This window comes from Pinus tabuliformis, chromosome X (assembly GCF_031772625.1).
Source record: "Pinus tabuliformis cultivar Carrire ecotype Pingquan chromosome X, CPIR1, whole genome shotgun sequence".
NCBI lineage: Eukaryota > Viridiplantae > Streptophyta > Pinopsida > Pinales > Pinaceae > Pinus > Pinus tabuliformis.
In genome coordinates, this window is record NC_142308.1 from 764697446 (window position 1) to 764705707 (window position 8262).

The following is an 8262-nucleotide window of genomic DNA, read 5'->3' on the forward strand; positions in this document are numbered from 1 at the left end:
TTTCTAAGATGTTGAATGATATCCAAAGTGCATTGGCCATCCATGAAAACAATCATCAAAGCAAAATGATAAACTGGGTTTGCAAATTTGTGAAGACGTCACCAAGGTTGCTCCCATCCCCTTGTCCCCTCACTCCTCATCATTTATCACCTCCATGCCACCTTGTCTCCTAAGGAAACCCCCTAGAAATCTCCACTAAGACCCATCCCAGGAGTTCCAAGCAAATTTGTGTTGTTTGACAATGCGCGGCGCACTGGGAGCCTGGCCACAGTGTCAACATTGTACTGGCGCGGCGCACACCCGGTGCGCGGCACACTGGGCAAAGCACGCGATGCACAGGCCTGTGAGCCTAAAAAAGCACCGAATCGCCCAGATTTTTGAAAATGGCTCTCAAAATTGCAAAGGTGGCCCTAGATCCTTTCACCATTGATCCTTAACTTAAACAAAAACATGATTTTGGTGACCATGAAAGCAAAAGCAAAACTTTTATTAAGTAAACCCAAAATGACACAAAGAAGGTAAAAAAGCTAGGGTTTTGCTTCAGTAAAATGATTGCTAAATATGCTCCTACCCTACCTCTATCAGTTAATTCCCCTAGAGCAGTTTCCCCTAATAGTTACCCTAGATACATTGCAATCATATCCATTCGTCCCCTTTATTCCCATAGCTCAAAATATCCCAAACCCTATGCCATCAAAACCATACCCCAAACACTCCCAAATCCCTGATAAATTTCTCCTTTAAACCCCTATTCCCCTTTTCATCATTCCCCTCCTAACACTCCCCTATTTTATTGTCCCCTTGGTGACAGATTTTCAGAGCATCTATCAGTTTCATTGGATTCAGAGGGCAGCATAAAAATCAGGGTACAAGCAGCAGTAATGGCATCAGAAAATTCATCAGAGTATGAGGAGGGGACCCACAGCGACACATCTTCAGGAGAGAGGGCCCATAGGAGACATCACCGGAGCGGCAGACATCTTAGAGATGAGCCAAGCACCCTCACTGAGCTGCAGGCATGCCCACTTGCCATGTCTTGTTTCCAGCACTTGGCATGTTATGAATTTTGTCAAAGGGTGGCGAATGTCAAATTCCATCATGAGTTGGCCCGCCTTTTTGCACTTCATCTACAGGGAGGCCAATCTGTCCTGGCTGGGGTCACTTTCACCTTGACACCAGAGGCTATATCAGTGGCAACAGGGATACCAAACATTGGGGAGCAGTGGCATAAGAAGAAGAAGGTGGAGAGGCATCACTATGAGCCTTACATCAAGGACAGCTGCTTGAGCCAGCTCACCAGAGTTTTTCCATTCAGATTCTTGAGGGATGAGTATGCCCCACTCATGAGATTGATCATGAAGTATTTCAGTTGCAAGGGGAGGTTTTCTCGCCTTTATGCCTGTCACATCCGCTTGCTCATGCACTTCACCATGGTAAGGATGATGAGCCTCCCATTTTTCATCTGCAACAACATTGAGAAGATGAAAAACTTCATGCAGCGCAAGACCCCACGACAACAACTAAATAGTGTCTATCATTTTTCTCTCATCCGGATCTTGGTAGACCATCAGTTGGGATTGCAGGGTATTGCTTGGGAGGACTTCATCTCCCGTGATTTCTTCAGCGCCCCACCGGTGATATCAGAGGCAGAACATGAGGTGGGAGGTCCTTCACATCAGTTTGAGCCTGAGATGGGAAGTCCTTCACATCAGTTTGAGCCTGAGATGGGAAGTCCTTCACATCAGTTCGAGCACCATGAGACTGCCACCATGCCAGTATACCTCACATACCAGAAGGGCAGTAGACCGTTGTTTGCAACAGCAAAGCGAGTGTTATCTCCACCCGGGGTGGAAGGGGCCTCGCTTCCGCCATCAGCATCACAGGAGCAGGGTAAGGGCAAGGAGCCAGTGCAGGAGGAAGGACCATCAGGTGAGCAGGAGACTGAGTTTGTTCTCCTCCAGGATGATGAGACAGATACAAAACCTACAAATGCTGAGCTGGGAGAGATCACTCAGGAGCAGCAGTCTGTGAATGAGAACCTATCCCTGGACTTGAATAGGGCCAAGTGGAACGTGCAGTATCTAGAGCAGAGGAACAAGCAACTCGAGGATCGGCTAGCTGAGATATAGTTGCAAATGATTAAGGAAAACCGGCCACACATCCTAGTAGCGCAAGGCAGACCTATGGAGCAAAGGGATGAAGACCGGGAGTGTGTGCTAGAGAAAGTGAACGTTCACTTGGAGCAGTGGTTGGAAAAAGCCAATAGGGAGAAAGAAATGCTGAGGTTCATGACTCAATACTACTAGGCCCGAAACATAAGTTCCAAAGCAAGAATCAGAAGCCTAAAGGCAAAATTGAGCAAAGCGAAAAAAGAGGCAAAGGAGGCAAAGGAGGCAAAGGATGCAAAGGAGCAAGATAGGCTTCAAATCTTGTCTGAGGCTTCCTTGGCATAGCAAATCACTTCATAGGGAACCTCTGGCCCAAATTTCAAAGAATTTGGGCAAATTTTGGTCACAGGCAAATTTTTTGGGCACAAAACAGGAAATTCCTCCCTGTGCGTCGCGCCACTGGCGTGACGCTAAAAATCTAGGGCTCCAATGGAGAAACCACTTGCATATTTGGATTCAGAATAAAAAATTACAACTACTGGTGTCCGGGAAAGAAATTTTGACAAGTTTTGGGTCTCCTAAAGGTCAAAAAAACACCCAAAAATGGCCTCTCTGCCACTTTTTTGAAACACAGAAAGTAGTCTTGGGAGAATGAAGTTTTGGAGGGGAAAATGAGCTTCAAATTCAGAAATTCCAGTTATGTTGGAAATTAGACAGGACAGGCTTTCGAACAAGCCCACTTGGGCACATTTTGGACACCTAAAAGTGCCCCAAAACAAGCTCCAAAGTGGCGCGATGCACAGGGGAAAAAACGGCCAATTTGCTCCCGTTTCGCGAAATTTCGGGTCGCGACTTCTCCAAGTGGGCCCGGTCATCTACACTTCAGTTTTTTGGCACCATAGGCGGCATTTAAAGATTTTTCTCTCCAGATGGGCATCTATCCAAGTGGCAAAGAATGCAAAGGATCACTACAGCCAAATGTCATGCTTGAGAGCGCTGCACCTGTAGCTGACGGTTGGCTCTCCATCTCCTTTTCGAAATGATTTGAGTAACTTCCCAACTCCTGGGTGTTCCATCTCTTCTCTACACTTTTTATATATTGTATGCAAGTTATTTCCAAAGGGTTGCCTGGCTTGTAACTTCTGGGAGACTGTGGGAAAGAAACTCCGTTTCTGCACTGTGTATTTTTGACAGAGGATTAATGAAAGGTAGCGGCTCTGTTTCATGAGATTCTTGTGATCGTGAGTGTAGAAAATGTGTTCTTATGTTCCATATGTATCTTGTTATGTTTCATATTTCATTTCATGCTTCATTTCAGTGAAATTTTCTAAGTGAGATTAGGTAGAATTCAATTTATATTGCTCTGCTGTGGGAAAATTTCATGTGCAATGTTATTCTTCTGTTGAAAAGGATTCATGCGACCATGCCCTTTTCACTCTCTTCAGCAATCTTTCCATTCCGTGTTACCTTAAGCCGAAATTGTTGTGCTTGCTGCCTACCTTGCCTCACAGAATAATCTGTGTCTTCATTTTCAATTCTCTGTTCTTTGCTGAGCACCAGTCCTATATACATCCCAGAAGCTCGGTCACTTCATAAAATCTTTTCCAAAATCCCTTTTCATTTACTAGCCTAAGGTAAATATTGCATTGTAAGTCATCTCAGACCATTTTGCCTATCCATTCGTTGAGCATGACTCGGAGAGAGCCCTCTCCTGCTCTGGTAGGGCTAGCTACCAGACTGAGCGTGGTTTGTGGTTACCCTAATTTTTTCCTTCTTCAGCCTAAGGTAGATTTAGGTGCTAACACGCTAGTTGATTATAACTTTGAATAAGTAAATCAAGGAAGATTTTCTCCATCACTGGCACCAAGTGAATAAGGCACTGACAAATTGATGAGTAGCTATAAGTTAGAATGTAACATGAATCAAATGACAAATGCCTTCCAATGCAATGTATGCTAATTAGGATTGGTTTCTCATTATAACCAAAACTATTGAAGCCATGCTTGATTGTATTTTGTGTGTATTGGATAGTCATAAAAAGTATCTGCTTTCCCATGGTAAGGCCAGAATGTTGGATTTATCTTAGTACCTACATGCTTATTCTCTAGTTATAGATTTTCTCTTTAAAGTATGGTTGTTGGATTAACAGCAGTTGCATACAGCTTAGTAGCCTTTTATGTTTGTAACGTAAGTCATTCTTTCTCCCGTAGGGTTGATTGTGAGCACTGAGCATTCATTTCTTCTTGCATTATATGTTGTTCAAGATATACGGTTTCCTCGATTTCTAAAATTGGATATATAACTCATTTGAAATATGAAAATATCTCTTGCAGCAAAACACTTAATGATCAACAACCTTTAACCTTCTCAGCACTTGGTGAGAACACTAAGAATTTTAAGCAAAAATACTTGTTCACAAATGCCCTTTTGATGCTATGCTAAGGGAAAAATTGGAAAATATATTTTGAATGCACATTCGTCTACTTAATAGCTCTGGTAAATAACATAATAACCTTAAACGTGCTTTGCACAAAATAAATAAATAAATAAAAAATTCTCGATGGTTGAATATTTTTAGGATTGATGTTTTTCCATTGAAAATGTTCCACATGGTTGCTGTCATAGTCAAACCATTTGGACTACAATTGTTACTGAGTCCAAGTTGACCCTCAATTGATACCGAGTCCGAGTTTGAGTTTAAAACATTGATTATTGTACCTCTTCTTTACAAGGATTCCTGATGCATAACCATTGGGGTTTGCATGTGTAGGTGCAGCATTTTAAGAAATTGTGTTTGCCAATTCGTGCATGAGACACCATATCCATATGAAGAAACAAATCCATGGATAATATAAAGAAAAACACTTATTGCTTAAACATTGCAAAGGATATTTCACGATTCAAAGACTTTACAAATTTACAAGTTGATGTGATATGTCTGGCTACCTATGCCAATGTACAATATCAGAACTTAGAAGGCAACGCCCAAAACTAGAAACCTATAATCCTGAACATCACTTGCCAAGATTGAATATCATAAACCAAAACTGGAAATGGTATATCAGACATCTGCTGCTGACCTGCAGTAGTCTTTAAGTCAAAAACCAAAACTGAAGCTGTATTAAATATATTTTATTTTCTCTGCCTCCTGTTGCTCACTATTTTGTGGCTAAGTGCTATGGATAAGTGCCAAGGACTGAAAACATAAATGATACAGCTTATTTAATATATTCCTGAACATCATTTGCCAAGATTCATGCCTTAAGCCAAAACTAGAAATACAAACAGTTTTGTCTTTGAAGACATGCTTGAGTATGTTATGGCTGGGTAGGTTTAGGGTAAAGTTTTTCTTTTTTTGTTGCACAGGAAAATAAGCTTGCCTAGTAAACCACCATGAACAGGCCATATTACAACAGATTATGTATCCCTCAACAGGGGAATCACAAATACTGATAGTAAATCGTATTTGTATTTACAATAGTCTTACCTTTCTAACTAATTATTTATGAAAGTAACCTCTATAGGGTAGAACTGTGATTCCATAAGCATTATAACAAAACCGTAAATGGATATTCTGAAGAAAAAAAAAATTGTTTCAATAGAAATAGTTGCATGCATGCATATACTAATTTCCTCTGCTTCCTTGGCCCTTTGAGCTCTACCAGTCCTTTATCTGTAGTGGCCATGGCGAACCCCACAAGCTATGGCGAGAATGGGGTTGCCTCAGAAGCAGGGTATTTATGTTTGAACCCTGAGCTTTGCCAACTTAAAATCAAAATCCTATGGCATGAAAGATGGTTAGGTGATCTGGCCATCTTTCTTTCTTATGTGGCATGGCTTGTTTAGATTGCTTCATCTTCGGCAGAGGGTTCAGCCATTATGGATACACCCCCATTTTGTGCCAATGTTTTGCTCTTTAGTTTTATATTTCTACTTTAGGAAGGATATGCCCTAGGCACTTCTTATTTTTCTTTTCTTATTTGTAAAATTTTCAAACTCCTTTGACCTATTTTGACTATCGGTGGACAATGATATTCTTTTTTTCCTTTCATCTTTAGGTCCTAAACCCGAACCTCTTACATTGCACAACACTTAAACAGAGCACCAACAATGTTTTTAACCAGTGATCTAGACTCTGATAACATGTTCTAAAGTTTAAATTTGTGGTAGCTTGTCATAACTTCAATTGATCTATTGCTTAGGGTTCTCTATGGACTATCTAGAGTGTGGTAGAAAATGTTAGGAATAGTGCTAATAAGTCTTAGATATCGTGCATATTTTGAACAAATCAAAATGGTGAGGACGCTAAGAAACCAAGGGCCCAGAGAGTCTTCACAAGGACCTCCTTCAAATAACCCATTACCTTCACCAGAATTGACTTTCATCCTGTGTTTCCTGAAGCAATTAATGAGACCTTAAGAGGGTGCCAAACAAATGAAATGGAAGGGGAACACCCTCCATCAGGGTTAGGGAATCCCGAGGGATCTAGAGACTATGATAGAGGACCTCCAATTGAGGACATTACTAGGGAGCTCCAGAATATTAAGCTCCTAGAGTTTGCAGGAGGTCGTGCCAGCGAATGTGCAGAAGCCTGGTTAGAAGGAATGAGAAGGTGTTTCACACTAAGGGATTACAATTCCAATTCCAAAGCCAAAATAGCAATATTCCAACTCAGAGATAGTGCTCTGAATTGGTGGGGTAACTTGGAGCATCAACTGCACCTCACTCCAGACACAGTTACTTGGGAATTATTTGAGGAGAGGTTTAGGAAGAAGTACCTACCAGCGTATTATGAAGAACAGCAGGTAGGAGCCTTCCATACCTTGATACAGAGAGGTTGTACTGTAGAAGAATATGAAATTTGATTTATGGAATTGGTCAAGTATGTCTCCTACATGGATACTGACCACCGCCAAGTGGATCGTTTTATGTATGGATTGAGACCTAAGATTAGGGCAATGGTGCGGATGTGGAAACCATCCTCAGTTGCAGAAGTTGTAGAACAGGCTCGTTATGTCATAGAACACTTAGACTTAAAGAGTGAAGGCAGGGCCATTTTTCCACATCAAATAGGGTTTATGGGGAAGGCCCCTCGTACCTTCCAAAGGGGAGGAAGTCCGAGGCCACCACCATATGGAAATAGGGTTATGCCTAGAACACCAACAGTGGGGATTTCAATGGTTTCTAGTGCAACTTCACCCACAGCTTCAAGGGCGCATACAAATCAAAGTCATATGCGAGGAGCAGCAAGTGGGGGCAGGGGTTCCAAGGGAAGAAACTCTTTCCAAATAACTCCACAACATTCAGTTCAAGGTCCACCACGGATCACTTATTGGGGATGCAGAGGAACTCATTACCAGTGGGACTACCCTGAGTTTCAAACCGGTAACAATAGAAGATAGGGAAAAGAACCAATGGGGAGAGTAGGTAGCCACCACCAAATATATGCAGCAGTTGACAATCAACAAGTTGAACACCAGTCTGCCGTGGTAGAAACCTCGGGTATGATAAACAAAGTAAAAGTTAAAATTTTGTTTGACTCTGGTGCTACAGATAGTTTCATTTCACCAGTTGCATTAGAAAAATGTGGGTTGGCAGCCTATGAGCACGATGACTTTAAACAAGTTGAGTTGGCTTCTAGAATAAAACAAGCAGTAGGGCCTAGTGTTGACCAATATCAGGTAAACTTGAGGTGTGTATGACTAAGTTGAAGGCATACGTCACAGCATTGGGGATGTATGATGTAATTATTGGGATGGATTGGCTAGAAGCTCATCGAGCTTTGGTAGATTGTTTCAAGAAGAAGATGATCTGTTTAGATGATGAAGGTAGGCCAATTGAGATTTTTGGAATCAAGAAGGGAGTGTCCCTACGATTCATATCCATGATGAAGGTAAAAAGTTGTCTCAGAAAAGGTTGTAAACTATATTTGGTCAAAGCTGTAAGTGACCAGAAAGGACCTTCCCTAGATCAACATCCAATTTTGACAGAATTCAAGGATTTTTTTCCAGAGGAATTGCCTGGATTACCTCCTTTAAGAGAGATTGATTTCACCATTGATCTAAAACTAGGTGCATAACCAATATCTAAGACACCCTATAGGATGACAACTCTAGAGCTTTGTGAGTTGCAGATGTAGCTAAAGGAGCTCTTA